Raw genomic sequence first — 16,654 nt, forward strand, 5'->3', positions numbered from 1 at the left:
ATATATATATATATATATATACATGCGAACGCTTATTAATTACATAGTAACATTAGTAGAGAATCTAATTGTCAAATATAAAGAAATTACATACTTTACTAATTTAATAATTTAGGTTACTAATTTAATATGGTTTTTGTCATTTTCGTACGTATTAATTTTTTTTTTTTGGCATTTTTTATTAACCTGGTTTTTTCATCCCATGCATACCAAAATGATGAGATGTACATAAATTATTATTATTTGTAATATTAATATTATGTCCACTTATTAATATTATTGTTTTGAAATGACTGTTGTTGAGCTATGTCCTTAATTTCTTATGTTTGAACTATACCATATTAGAATCTATTTTGTTAAACAATAAAAAAAATCCAACTCAATTAATCCATTAATATAACATCATATATTTAATTCCAACATAGAAACATAATTTCATTAAACACTCTATCTCTGACCCAACTAGCAAACATAAATCAGAGGCTAGAATCTTTAATAATCGTAAACATAACTTAGAGGACTAGCAATCTTAGATTATATTATAACACGGCCCTGTTCTTTTTAGTCTTCGTTTGATAGGTCAATGAACTTAATCTTCTTGAACTTCTTGGGAAAAATTTAGTCCTCATCCCCACTACCATATGGTTCAGTTTTGACTAGTCGATCGTCTACTTCTAGCACGAACTGTATAATTTCACCTCTTGCGTTTTTCGGCATGGTGCGGAAGGAGAATTGGTTTAGTACATAGTGTTGTCTTTCCTCCTCAAATAGCTTCTCAACATAAGGAGATTCGCCCACTCGGCTCACTAGCACACCAACCGCTTGTGGACCAATGGTTGAAATTACTTCTCGCAAAAATATCCGATTGTAAATTTTCTCCCTTGTGCGCTCTAGCTCTTCTTTCACCTTCTTGGTCATTGGTGGAGCTACAAGTAAGAATTTAATTAGTCATACAAGTTACAGAAGAATAATATAATAATTCTATATTTCACAAAAGATAAGAGTTTACCCAAACATCTCTTGCTGCGCCTAACCATTATGGGAGCTACTTGTCGAAGTAGTAGAACGGATTAGATTACGTATGCAATATGCAAACAAGGAACCGTTAGAGAGTTTGTTTTTGTTTTGAGTTGATATGTTTTCTTCATCAAATAAGACTTATTTATAAGTGAAAAATATAACTTATTGCCTTCTTTTTTTCCCGCCAATTCGATATTTCCCGCCATTTCGATATTTCCCGCCATTATTTTATAAATCAACCCCATTATTCCAGTAACTAGGATAACTTATGTTGTTTAAAAAAAAAAAATGTACCACTAAAGTAAGAGAGGTCCATGGAAAAAAAAACATATTTAATTGGTAACAGCTAACTACTCATAGCTAAGTTTTTCGATAGTCACTGATTCCCGCCAGATTTATGGAAAGTTTACTGTAGTAAGTAGGTGGAGTTACTGTTAACGCATGCCAGCTTTAATTTCTGCATTGGGACTATAAACAACTTTTATTCACATTTTTGATAAACAAATTTGATGTTTCCAACTACTTTTATTTTTTGTTACATGCGATAAAAATAATATTGTTTCCCTTTCAATAATTATAATTTTTCATAATATAATAGAAGCCGAAGAAAATAATGGGTATGCAAAAAGACTACAATCATAATTTCTACTTTATATTTTTAAATGCAGTGATATATATATATATATATATATATATAATGCAAAAATTGTTTCACTTTCAAATAGATTTGTACACATTGTCTAACAAAACCTTTAAGAGTACTATTTTTTTTAATATACCTTAATTGAATTAATCACAGAAATCTGGTGAAATACGTTACTTTACGTATTTCTACATTGAATGTTTGCATCTTGTCAATTATATGTGGTTAAAGAATTCTTTCAAAAATTATGTGGTTAAAGAATACAATAATTAATCATGTATAATGAATGGACTAATTAAACGACATAATTTAAAAGAAAGTTGTTCATTAACAATATCTTGTACATAGAGTAGAAGAACATAAACATAGGTAATTTTTAGAATACGAACATTAATCATGATTCATGATATAAACTTATTATTAAACAACATCGTCCTTAAAAATTTTTCCCCACTAACATAAAACTCTTGCCAGGCCACGACTGGTACTTTGGTCTCTTTTTCATGCCACCGTGAGTTTTGACATAGTAGTCGACACCTGCTCGGAAAACCTTCATCCTCCAATTTCCAGTCCACCCACATTTGTCGCAGCGCTTTAGCTCGGCAATTGTCTTGTGTCCTTTAGTGCAACGAAATAATGGTTTGCAACAACAACTTTCAAGTTGGCTCCAATCGATGTCTTCATTCTTGTTGATTCTGATCCCGGCCTTATCCTTCCATGACTTGTTCAAGTGCTGCATCTTCATGATATCAATGATTCCAGTTATATTTGGAAAAATTTCCTCTTCGAAAATCTCATCCCATTTACCATACGCACTGTGGTCTGGGTAGTAATCAGACTGTGTATCCATTTTGGCAATGGGGATGAAATGAAAATAGAATGCAACAGAGAAGAATAGAAATCTTTTGGTATTCCTCTTGAAATTTTTTGAATATAAGAGGGTGTGAAGATTACACCCACATAACGAGGAATATATAGTGTTTATTAATATTCTAAAGTCTGCATTTATTTAAATGTAAAAATAATAAAAATTGTGTATGATACGATAAGATTACATTAAATGTAAAAATAATAATAATTTTAATTATTGAAAAAAATTTAAATTTAATAATGGTTTATTCTTTAGTAACCTCTTATCAATTTTTGATAACACGCACGCTATAATTGTCAACTATGATTTTACAAAGTAATTGATATTATATATTACCTTATTCTAAAATTTTATTTTATATTCATTTCAAAAATTGTAGAAACGGTTAAGAACTTTCAACGTTATCCCACCAACTCTATCAAATAAATAATTTTTCCCATGTGTGACAAAAAAAATTCCACTCTTCTACTTTATGGTTTCTTCACAATTTCATACACTACCTATTTTCGACTTTGAAAGGTATAATCGCTATGGATGCTTCTGCAACATGGTACGTTTAATTTTAGTTCAAAATTAAATTTTGTATATGAATATGACAGTTACCATCTGTAGAACCCTTGAATTTTCATAGTTTTTCTTATGATTTGTCAAATTGCAGTCCACCAAACACTTCCACAGACCCTTTGGATGACGATTGGAGTACAATAAAAGTCATTGGCGAAGCAGCAGTAAAGGGTTTATGCCCATCTGATGGTGGAGGCGATTCGGTTCACATGGCAACATTGGAAGGTCCGCAAGATGATGTAGGAGACAAAGACGATCAGCATATTTTGGTATTATTCCCAATTTTTTAGGAATTTTTAATCTCTATTTGTTATTTTGATTTGCAAATTTTCCAGTGAATAAAGATTACTCAAATAAAATTGAACTTGTAATTTTCTGACAGTTTTGGAGTTCATGTCGAATTGAACGTCATGATATTTAATTAAGTTACAATGGTTACTAATTAATAGAGTAAATACATTATACACAATTAAGTTGATGTTACTAATTTATCAAGTAATTACATTATTCACAATTAATTTTATTTTGAAAAATGTGTAACCATCTTAACAAGATATTCCCAAAGAAACCCGTGATTAAGTAAATTTTGATTCCTCTGTGAATGAATATGTTAATCAGCCCGCCGAAGTTGAAAACCAAGGAAGTAACGATAGTGAAAATGTTACCAATAAGGTACTAATGTAAATGAATTTGCTATTTGTTGGTATAGTTAATAAAACATTGAGAATGATGGTACAGGGTCATGGTGAAATGATTGATGACAAAGGAGATGATGTTGTAACACACATTGCAGCTACCAATATTGGTTGCCAGTACAATGTAAATACAATTGAAGGACATAAGGATGGTGCTCATGTTACTAATGAGGTGATTATGGTCACTCGCACTACTTAATATTTTGACTAAACATTATTAATATTTGCAATCATATACACCATTAAACATATGATGTAATGTGTTGACTTATATGCAGGTAGAAATCAACCCGAAAAACAATAATACTTTTCTTGAGAGTGTGTTACAAATGGTGAATAGTGGTAATCAGAATTGTAGTTTATACATACCACCACAAGGAGTTGTAAGGAGGAAGAGGAAAAGAAAGCAGACTCCTAAAAGGGTAAAATAGCAGATTCCTAGTATTGAATTATGAATTCATGTATAAAGTTTTTTGGTAAAACATACGGGTTCTTTATTTATTTTGAAGGTCAATACCTAATGCTAATTGTTAAAGTACAGTGACAATGCATACTAAATGTAAAATATTTGTTTTTCTTTGATAATAACAGATGATCTTACAGAATACTACCAATGCTGAAATGGAACCCAATGTAGGTTAAATACCTCTAATTGTAAGTGTAACACCACATAACCCTTGCTGCGAAATTATATAAGAACAATGTATGATTTCTTTTTTAGTTTTTTTACGTAGAATTCACTTTACATTAAATCTTAATTAAATATAATATATTAACATATGATTCTACAGAATTCTACCATTGCTGAAAACGAAGCCAATTTAGATCAAATACCTCGAAGTGTAAGTTTTAAACACAACATACTTAATACCAAATTATCTAGTAACACGGAATTGAATAATCTGCACTAACTTATATTTATATTTACATTTAACATTCAATATTCCATTTGTTGTGTGTAGTTGGGTGGGGGTGGTTCAATAGGTCCAATAACACGAGGTATGGCTAGTTTAAATGTGTTTGAGCCATTTACAATTGAGTATAAGAAGAACATTGGAAGAAATCGCAGAAGAAAAAATAACAAGGTCAGTGAAAATTACTGTCCCTTTAAATAACCTAAACAAATTTGGATTTGTAATTTTATGAAGTATATGATTGCCTTATTGTGTAGAATAATCATCCAACTTATGATCAATTTTTGATACAGTCCGAACCAAGCCCTTTATTCAAGGCTCCTATAAGTACGCGTGTAAAATCATCCCTTACAATTAAGGATTCTGTGGATAAAGAATCATTTCAACATCGAGTTCAGAGTGCCATGAAAGTACCTCAACCAAAAGGTTATGGAATGACTGTTCAAAAAAAAAAAGGCAAACAAGAGGTTTCTTTGACAACCAGTAACCAGGTATCTTTGATAGGACAAGGAAACGGTAGGTCGTTGGGCTACCTCCCCACCCAATCAAACAATATGTATAACTCAACAAACCCCTATGGAAGTGTAGTGGTAAGTCGAGGTCGAACCCAAAGGAATGGAAATTGAATGTATATTGCCTAGTGTCAAGCTACTCCGAAGTCAAGTGAGGGGTTTATAGTAGGAACTAAAACTAAGCTAATCAATGCAATAAACTTGTACTAAATCAAATGTAAAGGCACTAGGGGAATGGATCCACATGCATCAACAATGAAGTTTAATCAATTTGGGAGGTCAACCAATCAAGTTAAGCAATGTGAGGGAAAACCGAAATTGCAACCAAAAGAGCACATCATGCTATTCTCCTAGAGGTCTAATTAGCGCCAACTACATCAAACACTAGCTAGGAAACATCACAAGATATCTCAATCGAGTAAATGTAAGCCACAAATCAATGGTCCGTATCAATGTGAACTCACAATGCAATCTAGTGTGAATAACAAGGGTGATCAAGCCTAATCAAACACACACATGCACAAAATCAATCAACCAATTTAATCCCATTATCAACTCAACCAATTTCCCCAAGTTAATCTCAATTCATCATTAATACATGCTTCACCACTACCCTAGCAATAAAACTACTCACAATCCATGAAAAACATCAAGATCAAAGCTAGACTAATCATCATACCCAAATTCATCAATTGAAATCAACAAATCCAATCCAAATCAATCAAACTATTAATCAACCAAATCAAACAACAATACTAATGAAATCAAACATTAAATTGCATTAAAGAGTAAAGAATCCTTACAAACTTGACAGAAATCAAATCAAATGTAGCAATCTTCAATCATCAATCATCAAACCCACATTTTCTCTCTCTAAAAAGCTAAGAACTAGTGTTTTTCTCTCTCTAAGATCTAATCTAATCTAATTCTAACTAATGAAGATCTAATTCTCCCCCTAAAAATGGAAGGAAATAACTATATATACAAAGGGGAAGTTAGGATTGACGTCCAAAAATAGACCCACGCCGGTGCGGCCGCTCGTAGGAGAGAGAGAAGCGCGCACGGGAAACACCCAGAAAGGTGCGCCCGCACGCACCTGATGTGCGGCCGCACTCGACATATGTGCGGCCGCACACTCCCCGAGTGCGCCCGCACCAAACTGGCAAGCCTCCTCTCTTCTCTTCGTCCTAGCTCATGAGGTGCGGATACCTTTGATGATGGTGATGGAGGACAAGGTAGGCAGCAACTTTCCTTGGAATTTTGGATAAACACAAGGCATGAAAAGTGCCCAACCAAGGTCTTGAAGCATGCTCTTCGGATCCCCCTTGACTTGAAACTCTTTGCACAAGCATAAGACATCAAAATCGATGAAAAACCATGGAAAGGAAGCTCGGGAATTCTTGGACAATCAATCAGAACCTACAAATAAAAGAGAAAAAGCAAATAAAAGGGAAAAACAACAAATAAACTATAAAATGCACAAAATAGAGAAACTAACTATGAAAAGCATAAAATGAAGAAATTAAGAATAAAACTAAGGAAAAGTAAAAAAAAGAGTAATAAAATGAAATGAAATTCATCCAAAAAGAGATCAAATGAGTGCCATAAATGTCACTCATCAATCTTTTATTAGTAACTCTTGACTTATTTAATATGCTCAAACTGTTATTCTTATACATATTGTTGTGCATGTTATGACGAAAAACAGGATTCAGAAGATAAAGAGGTATATCTGAGTTTTAGGAAAAAAACACAAGGAAACGCAAAGAGTGAAATGCCGGTGAAGAAAAAAAGAATTATAACTCTAGATACTTCTAGTAGTGATGAGCAGGTAAGATACGTGACGAAAATTATCAATTGTTGTTGTTTTGAATTGAAACCCTACCAACCAACATGTTGAAATCTATGGCAGGAACCTGATCAAAGATTGAAGGGAAGTTTGCTTGGGAGGAAGGGAATAGAGAAGTTTTCAACTTTATCTAAGACTCAGTGTTCTTATGATATTGAGGTTAATTGTGGTTTATTATAAATATTTATGATTTTTTAGTTGTTGATTAAATGATAATGTAAGTACAATATCTGAGCAGTTACTCGAACAGAATCAGCAGGCCAAGATACTGACAAAATCTAAATACAAGAACGCTCCCACCTATTTAAGCAGAAATATTTATAAAGAGGCGAATCAGGTGATTTGTGTTTTAATAGATTTTAAGGTTTAATTAGTTACTAAATTAACGTCAAACAATTGAACTTATTAACGGTTGGGCAGAAATCAAAGGCGAAGCATATTCCTCCTTCTTTGGCTCCAGCTTCTTCTACCAGAGATGAGAAGGCTAAGATGAAGAATACGACTAATGACACAAAAACTATCATTCCATCGAGTACTGATGAAAAAAAGGGTAATGTTTTGGTTATGTTATAAATTTGGTTACTAACTTACCATGAACCAATTACAAGATCTATTAATGAATGGTACTAAATGATTACCAATGTATTGGCTTTTTATTGGAAACTATATGTGGCAAATTATATTAGGATGAATATTCATGGTTACAAAGAAATTATATAATATTTCCTAGCCCTAAGTAATTTGTTGACAACTTCATGGTTACTAATATTTTGACTTTTTATTCGATGTTATTTGGACTAAACAGAGTGCACGTGAAATTAAGTCCACTGCTCCACCCTCTATCTCACCCACTTGGAAAAGTTTTGTTCATCAAGTAATTGGTAGGATGACTACAACCGATGAATCGTAAGTTCAATCACATAAATTAAACAATGTGCCCGCGTATGATCAATATAAACATACAAGTTCATCATGTAATTTATGGTGTAAAGTATTTACCCCTAACTGATTATTTATGATACATCCTTATAGGCTGAAATCCCAAGTGTTGTTTAAGCGTAAAGGGTTTACTCTGACTCGTGAGGTCCTGCGAAATTCATTTAAAAGTGATGGGGCAATCAATGAAGAGGTAATGGATGTTTTTGCTCAAATTATGAATGAATTCAGCGGTGGTGATCCTAAGTTGGGAAGACAAGCCTACATCATGCCCACCATGACTATGGTAAGATAAAATAAAATGCCCCGTATAACAGGTTCCATATTAAACACATGATAATGACTATTATACACATATCAATCATACGTTTTGTGTATTGTTGGGCCATGCAGTCTAATGCTATTGACAAACTCTATAGAGATGAGGATGCAGAGGACATTATCAATCAGTGTATTTCTCAAATTGCTGATGATGATGCAATTGCATGCAGACTGAAGTATCACAAAAGGGTTGACAATTATGAATTCCTTAAATACAATTATTTAGTTATCTGATCACTTTGTAACCACAGTTACATTATTCAGTAAGGTTGAATTTTATAATTGCAGATTTTCTTCCCGTTCCTACGCAAAGGTAGATGGATCACACACCTCATCAGTTTGGATGAAACAGGAGTTTATGTCTTTGACACCTTACACGGATATCCACACACCTACCACGACAAATTACTACCTCATGTTGTAAGATAACTTGTGTTGTTAATTATTTTACTAGTAACACATTTTAACGAAGTTATTATTAATAAAGAACATCTATGTTACTATATTAATCGTTTAGGTTACTAAATTGTGCTTCATGATTTAACAGCTTAAGTATGCAACTAGAGTTCTGTCCGTGATTTTGGAAGATGATCTCCTGGAGATTGGCAGCTTTAAAGTTAGAAGTTTTAACTCAGTACCCAAAGAGAAAAAACCTAATGACTCTGGGATGCTCTGTATGCTATTCCTGACAAACAGATACAATGACGTCCCGTCGTGGATAGAAGTGAGTATCTATCTAACTAAATGCAAGTATAGCTGTTTATGACTTACAGTAACACATGTTGATTTACATGAGTGCAGAGGTTCATGGAAGATGAGGAGCGTTACAGGTCAGAAATGTGCACTTACATTCTGATGGATAAAGTGAACGAGGTTAAAGATGATGTGTCAACGTTGGTGATGGATTTATGATCGTTATTTTTTATATAATGACAATTCAAGATTATCATTTGTTTGTACGCATATGAACAGCTGACACTGGTCTAAGCTTGTTTGGTATAATACGTGTTTTAAAACGGTGTATGAAACCACATCAATTGTTTTGTTAGAAGTACTTTTACACCAATACATTAACAAACTATGTGTCTTAAAAATTTTCGAATAATGGGATACATATTTATACAGAGAAGACATGGCTTAATTGGAACGTTGTTGACGGGAAAAAAAATAAAATTTAAAAATTAAAAATGAAAAACGGATTGGATAATAACTTACATAATTAGTAACATTATATCATAAATATTTTTTTTGAGTGTAGTTATTAATCAAATGTATAGTAAGAAAGAATAATAATAAAAAAAATAAAGGAAGAAATTGCTTCGTATTGGAATTCGTAAAGGCTCTTGGGACAAATGTTATCCATTAAATGCGAGGGCCTATTGCACTACATGCCTAGTTCATTAAATTGTATGGTTTACATAATTTTTATTTACTGGCTATACTATACATTATAATGTTTGGTAAAAAAAAAATGTTATTTTCACAAAAATAATTTACATTTAACATGCACAAATTTTAATTTGTACTTATCTTTTATATCTACAAAAAAGGATTGAGATGTACTTTTTTGATTTTAAAAAATGAAAATACTTCATACAATACAGTATAGTTGTTCTTGTTGTTACTAATGTTGTAATTAAATTATACGACGCTAATATTATAATTTAGACAATAATTTAAGAAAAATATCTTACAATTTAGACAAAGTTGAGAACAACACCTTATATTAATCGTATATGTCTTGCTTAATAAATCACCTAGGTGATTTATTTATAATTAATTCAACTTTATATTCTTAAAAAGCAATTAAATAACTAAAAAATACAACAACGAAATTAACTTGTAAACTGATATGAAACGAAAAAATTTAAATCAAACCTTACTTCATTGATAATGCTTTTTTTTTTTTTTTTTTTTAATTTGACAATTTAAAAGATACTACTAATACTTCATCCTCGCATTAACCACATGATCGAAAAACTACAATCAAACCATAAAAACCAAATGCAATTTAACGACTAATTAAGGGCTTTCTAGGCCTAATCGTCTTTGGTTAGGTCAACAAAATGAATCTTTTTGAACCTTTTTGGACATTTTTGTTCGTCATCACTAATCTCCATTGGTGAAGGCCCGCCGAAGCAATTATCCACTTCAACTAAGGATTGATTAAATTCAGCCCTTGTGTTCTTTGGTTCTTGTCGGAAGTACAAATGATTCATGCAGTAACTTTGTCTCTCTTTCTCAAAGACCCTCTCAACGCTTGGTGCGTGACCAACTCTTGTCATGAGCATACCAGCTTCTAGAGCGCCTAGATGCCATATTACTTCGCGAATGAACCTTCGAAAGCATTGGTCCTCGTTGGCGCGCTCCATTTCTTCTTTCTGCTTCTTGGTCAGTCTTGGAGCTACACAAGGAAATAATTAGTAAATAATATGGCTTTTAAATTAAAAAAAAACTTCGTACACATGATACAATGGAAATATGTATAATGTTTTCTTCAAAAGAAAAAAGGAAATCTTTTAAAAATTGCAAAATATATAAAATATACATAACAAGGTATTATACCCATGCATCTTTTGCTTGGTCGAGCCATTAGAATAGATGGGTGAGCAACTTTAAATAAAAACTTATAGAAATTATTATGAACTCTACAATAGCTTTTGAGAGACAAAGGTTTAACTGAGTGACTTTTTTTTAGGATCAGATATTTCATATATATAGGGTGGACATGAGTGTTAATATGACCTAAAAATAGTGAGTAACATGGTGTGTTTTCCCGCCAAACTTGTAGGTTATTTTTATTATTATATTATTTTTTCATAAGAAATAGTTAAATAGTATATAGCATAATCGGATACATTATATAGTAACAGCGGCCGTGGTGTAATTGGTATGAATTATTTTTTCGTGAAAGAAATATATTTATTTAGTAACAAAAATAACATCATATACCTTTATATCATGAGGGTAATATTGTACAAAAAATAGATCGCGCCGCCAAATTAAAGATTACAATGCATCGTCATAATGCAGCAGTTGGAAGGACGGTTAATGCATGCATATTCCTGTAATTATGCATTGGGACCCTAAGAAAGGTAGCCTTTGCTTTTTTTTAAAATATTAACTATTTTGTAATTACCCCAAGCTTTTTTATAGGATAATGTGAAAGTATAATTATGTATTCATAATTTAAATTAACGTTTAAGTTAATTGAAGAACTATATTTTCTTTTTTTTAAATATTATGTATTATTAGCTTTTTTAGTAACTAATAGGGTTTAAAATAAAAACACAATTTTTACTTAACAACATTTTTATAAAGAATGGTTTTTCAATTATTAACTCCAATGTAATATTTATTTTATAGGTGACTTTTTAAAAATAGAATTACGTCAAATACTTCCCTAGCTTTAAAAATTGAACTCGTGCAAATTTTAAATGTATGTGGGATTGTAAGTAATTTGTATACCTAAAGACGTATTCATAATATTGTACACTTGTTTCAATAATTACCACATTGCAATTATCTATTCGATATCTTCATACATCACAATTTTATTAAACCAAAAAAAGAACACAAACGTTAATATTAGGTGATAACGACTGTAATATTGTTTTATAGGTATCAAACCTAAATGAAATAATTTAAATGTGAGTAAAAAAAAAAAAGTTATCCATTGACTGCAATATAGAAGTATGAACTTGTGTGAGTGCTTTAATTTCAAATATTTTAAACAAATGAGATATACTTCGTATAATATTGAAACTAGTTAATACGTAGGATAATTTTTTTTTTAAACCGGTACAAGTTAGTATTTAATATAGTAACAAAGTGGAGAAAGTACCGACACTAAATTGTGTCCTAAGTTTATGGAATTAACAAGACGCTGTTACTAAAAAATGTAATTTTAATTAAAAATATGACATCACCTACAAGGGGTACTATTGTGAAGCGTTGTGTATCTATTAACCGTTTTATAACCTTTATATATAACTTGATGATTGGTCAAAACAGATATCTGGTTAAATAAAAATGGAGGGTGGAGACAAAGGAAATGATTCTGAATCTAATAATTCTAAGAAAAATAAGGGAAAGAGGAAGGTTGCCGATGAAATATCATCAGATAAGGGTGATCCCAATTTACCTGGGGCTAAAAAAATACGAAAGGTAAGTTTTAACCCATTTGTACGTAGTAAGTTGTTCCGAATTTAAAACATAGTAGTTTTTTATGTTTTAAATTCGGAAGGAATCATAATATATGGGTGATAGAAAACTTACTTTTTATTAATTTATTATTAATATTAAATACGCGTTGTTGTTGTTTTGTAGGTGGATTATTGTTCCGTCACAGGTGGAGAATATTTTGTTGGAGAATCTTCTAAAAGAAAAAAAGTTGTATGTTCTTGCCACAAAAGAATCAAGAAGGAGAAGAAAAAGACTGCTTGGGACGGACATATTAAGCCTAAGGGACTATATTTCCAATTGTGCGACTACCACTCTATTAAGACGAATGATAATAATAAAGTACCGGCCTTCTTAGGACTTGAATCTGTTATGCACCACGTTTGGATGAAATTGCGTGAATTTGATCTTGCAAGGTGCATGACAGTGTGTAGGGAATGGGGAAGAGCATTTCCACAATGGCGGCACACTATGGCTTTGAGATGTTGGTATGGCCATAACCATGGAGGTTGATGAGTGACATTTATGGCACTCATTTGATCTCTTTTTGGATGAATTTCATTTCATTTTATTACTCTTTTCTTTAGTTTTCCTTAGTTTTATTCTTATTTTCTTCATTTTATGCTTTTCTTAGTTAGTTTCTCTATTTTGTGCATTTTCTAGTTTACTTGTTATTTTTCCCTTCTATTTGCTTTTTCTCCTTTGTTTGTAGGTTGTGATTGATTGTCCAAGAATTCCCGAGCCTCCTCTCCATGGTTTTTCATTGCTTTTCATTTGTTTCTCATATTATTGTTGATTGATTGAAGGTTGTTTGATGTTTGATTGAAGTTTGATTGATTGTTGATTTGATCTTTGCTTTCTAATATGTTGATGATGAAATTGATGATTAGTGTAGTTTTGATCTTAATTTCCATGGCTAGTGAGTAGTTTTCTAGCTAGGGAAATGGTGAAGCATGTTTGAGTGATGGATTAGAGTAATTTGGGGATAATTAATGGAGTTGATGATATGATTAAATTTGGTTGATAATTCATGTGCATGTGTGTAATTGATTGAAGCTTGGCCATCTTTAATTGTTGCACTAGATTGCATTGTAAGCTTGCTATGATACGGACCATTGATTAGTAACTTGCAATTTCTCGATTGAGTTATCTTGTGACGTTTCCTAGTTAGTGTTTAGCGTAGTTGGCGCTAGTTAGACCTTTAGTAGAAATATCTTGGTATGCTCTTTTGGATACATGTTTGATCTTCCTTCATATCACTTGACTTAGTTGGTTTGACCTCCCAAATTACCATTCTCCATTGCAATTACATGTGGATCCATTCCCCTAGTGTCTTTTATATTGATTTTATACAAGTTCATTGCATTGATTAGCTCTAGCTCTAGTCCTTACCATAAACCCCGCATTTGACTTCGGAGTAGCTTGACATTAGGCAATATACATTCATTTTCCATTCCTTTGGGTTCGACCTCGACTTATCACTACACTTCCATAGGGGTTTGTTGAGTTATAAATATTGTTTGATTGGGTGGGGAGGTAGCCCAACGACCTACCGTTTCTTGTCCCATCAAAATGGCGCTGTTGCCGGGGAATGGTGCTTTGAGTGCATATTGTTGTTGAGTCTATTCCACTTTATTTGCAAAATACAAAAAGATTTTACACTTTAGGCTACACTTGTAGCCGTGCTACTAATATTTTCTTTGAGTTTTGTATGCATAGGTCCCGAGATCGTTCAATTGTTCCCTTTGATCCGGAGATTGAGAGAACTCTCTCAAGGAGGGGAGTAGCAAACAAGTCATTGGATTATAGTTCTTCAAGCGAAGAAGAGATTGAACAAGAGCAAGTCATGGGAGAGAATCCGAGAGTTGCCTTGAAGGAATTAGGAGTGCCCGGTGCATATAGGTTTGAGAGCTGCATAGCTCCACCTACAACACCGGCAAACGATTTTGAAATTCGGCCGGCAATGATCACCCTAATTGAGAGGAGACAATATAGTGGGGCTAAGAATGAGAGCCCATTGAACCATCTTAAGGAGTTTTAAAAATATTGCAACACAATCAAGGTTAATGGAGTGTCTCAAGAGTTTATCCGCCTTAAGTTGTTCCCTTTCTCTCTCATAGGAAGATCTTTGGAATGGCTAGACAAAGAGGTGAAGCCCAATTCATTGAGAACATGGGATGATGTCACTAAAGCTTTCTTGTCCCGTTTCTACCCTCAAAAGAAAACGGCGGAGGCAAGGGCTTTAATTCAATGGTTCAAGCAAAAGCCAAATGAGAGTCTCTATGAAGCATGGGAAAGATTCAAGGAGTATCAAAGAGAATGTCCTCACCACGGAATTCCAACATACCAAGTGATCCAAATCTTCTATGGTGGTTTGAGTCCTCAAGGCAAGTCATGCCTTGATAGAGGGGCCGATGGTTCTATCATGAACAAGACCAAAGAAGAAGTTGTGGACATTATAGAGGATGTGGTGACCTACTATAGAGATTGTCAAGATGGGGAAAGAGATTCTTCAAGCAAGCAATCTTCATTGTATTCGGTTGACCATCTCAATGCCATCAACAATCTTTCCTCTCAAATGAAAAACTTGGGAAAGGAGGTGACCGCAATCAAAGCCAAGTTGGAGAGTGTTTCTTCCTCTTCTCAAGCTTCAAATCTTCCCTCCCAATTTAAGGGGAGAGGTACTTCTTCTAACTCTCAAACCCCTCCCACTTCACATAATATGCCTATGGGATGTTTGTTTTGTGATGCATGTGGATCATATGATCATGACTCTAGCAATTGCAATAATGAATGTGTTGATGAGTTTGATAACAATGAGTGTGAGCATGTGAATTTTGTGTCAAACAACAATGTTCAAAGGTTTGATAATCAAAGAGGTCAATGGAATAGGAATTACCAAAACCAAGGCAATTTTGACAACTATAATCATGGTGGTGGTTATAGGAACCAAGGGAATCAAGGTTCTCGTGGTAACCATAATAACCAAGGTTATAATGGCCAAAATCAAAGCCAAAATTATGGTAATCAAAACCAAGGCTATGGTAATCAAAACCAAGGTTATGGAAATCATAACCAAGGTAATGGTAACCATAATCAAGGTGGTGGTAACCATAATCAAGGTTATGGTCAAAATCAAAATAGGGGTACTTGGAACAATCAAGGAAGGGGCAATTTTCAAAACAATGCTCAAAGAGGTCCCCCACCCGGATTTGTTCCAAAGACTCAAGGTTAAAATTCCTATTCACAACCTTCTCCTAGGACTAATTTGGAAGAATTGATTGATAATCAAACAAAGATCATTGACACCTACATGACGGTTAGTGATAAGAAGTTCAATGAAATGATGACTCACAATAAGATGCTTGAGACTCAAATAACCCAACTAGCAAACACTCTCAAGGACTATGCTAGTCCTTCTTCTTTACCTTCCCAAGGTGTTGAACCAAAGAAACCCGTGTATTCTATTACCACTAGTTGTGGGAGTGACCTTAGTGAGGGAGTTTCTTGTTCAATGGAGGGAGAAGATGAGAGTAGTGCTTTGGAGAATGAAGTTGAGAGGGTTGAGTCTAAGGAAGTTTATTGTGAGGATGAGGAAAAAGAAGAAAGTGTTGTTGAAAAGATGTGTGAGGAAGAGAGATTTCCTGATCTACCATACCCCCAAAAATTCTTAAGGTTCAAAATGGATGAGCAATTTGGGAAGTTTCTTGAAGTTCTTAAGGAAGTTCATGTTTCCACACCCTCTACCGAGCCAATTCCCGAAATGCCTAAGTACTCCAAGTTTCTTAGGGAGATACTAGAGGAGAAGGAAGAGTGTAATGAGGGCAATTCGGTGGAAGGAGGGAAATGTTTTAGTGCTCTTGTCCATGGTGAGCTTCCGGAGAAAATGGAGGATCCGGGAAACTTTTCAATTCCTTGCAAGATCAAGAAAATGATGTTTGAGAATGCTCTATGTGATCTAGGGGCTAGTGTGAGTATCATGCCCTACTCGGTTTTCAAAAGACTTGATCTAGGTGAGCTTCAACCATCTAATATAACCCTTCAATTGGCCGATCGCTCTATTAAGTTTCCTAAGGGGAGAGTTGATGATGTCCCTCTTAAGATTGGAGAGTTTGTTTTTCCCGTAGATTTTGTGGTTTTGGAGATT

General features: G+C 33.3%; 1 non-coding gene across 1 annotated transcript; it reads right to left on the bottom strand.

Moving 5' to 3' along the window:
- Positions 1-14,738: 14,738 nt before the first annotated feature.
- On the bottom strand, positions 14,739-14,844 carry LOC145615783 (small nucleolar RNA R71). The gene has a single exon (XR_014107373.1). It is a non-coding gene; the product is annotated as a small nucleolar RNA R71 (small nucleolar RNA).
- Positions 14,845-16,654: the final 1,810 nt, after the last annotated feature.

Source organism: Chenopodium album, chromosome 25, assembly GCF_948465745.1.
Source record: "Chenopodium album chromosome 25, dcCheAlbu1.1, whole genome shotgun sequence".
Taxonomy (NCBI): domain Eukaryota; kingdom Viridiplantae; phylum Streptophyta; class Magnoliopsida; order Caryophyllales; family Amaranthaceae; genus Chenopodium; species Chenopodium album.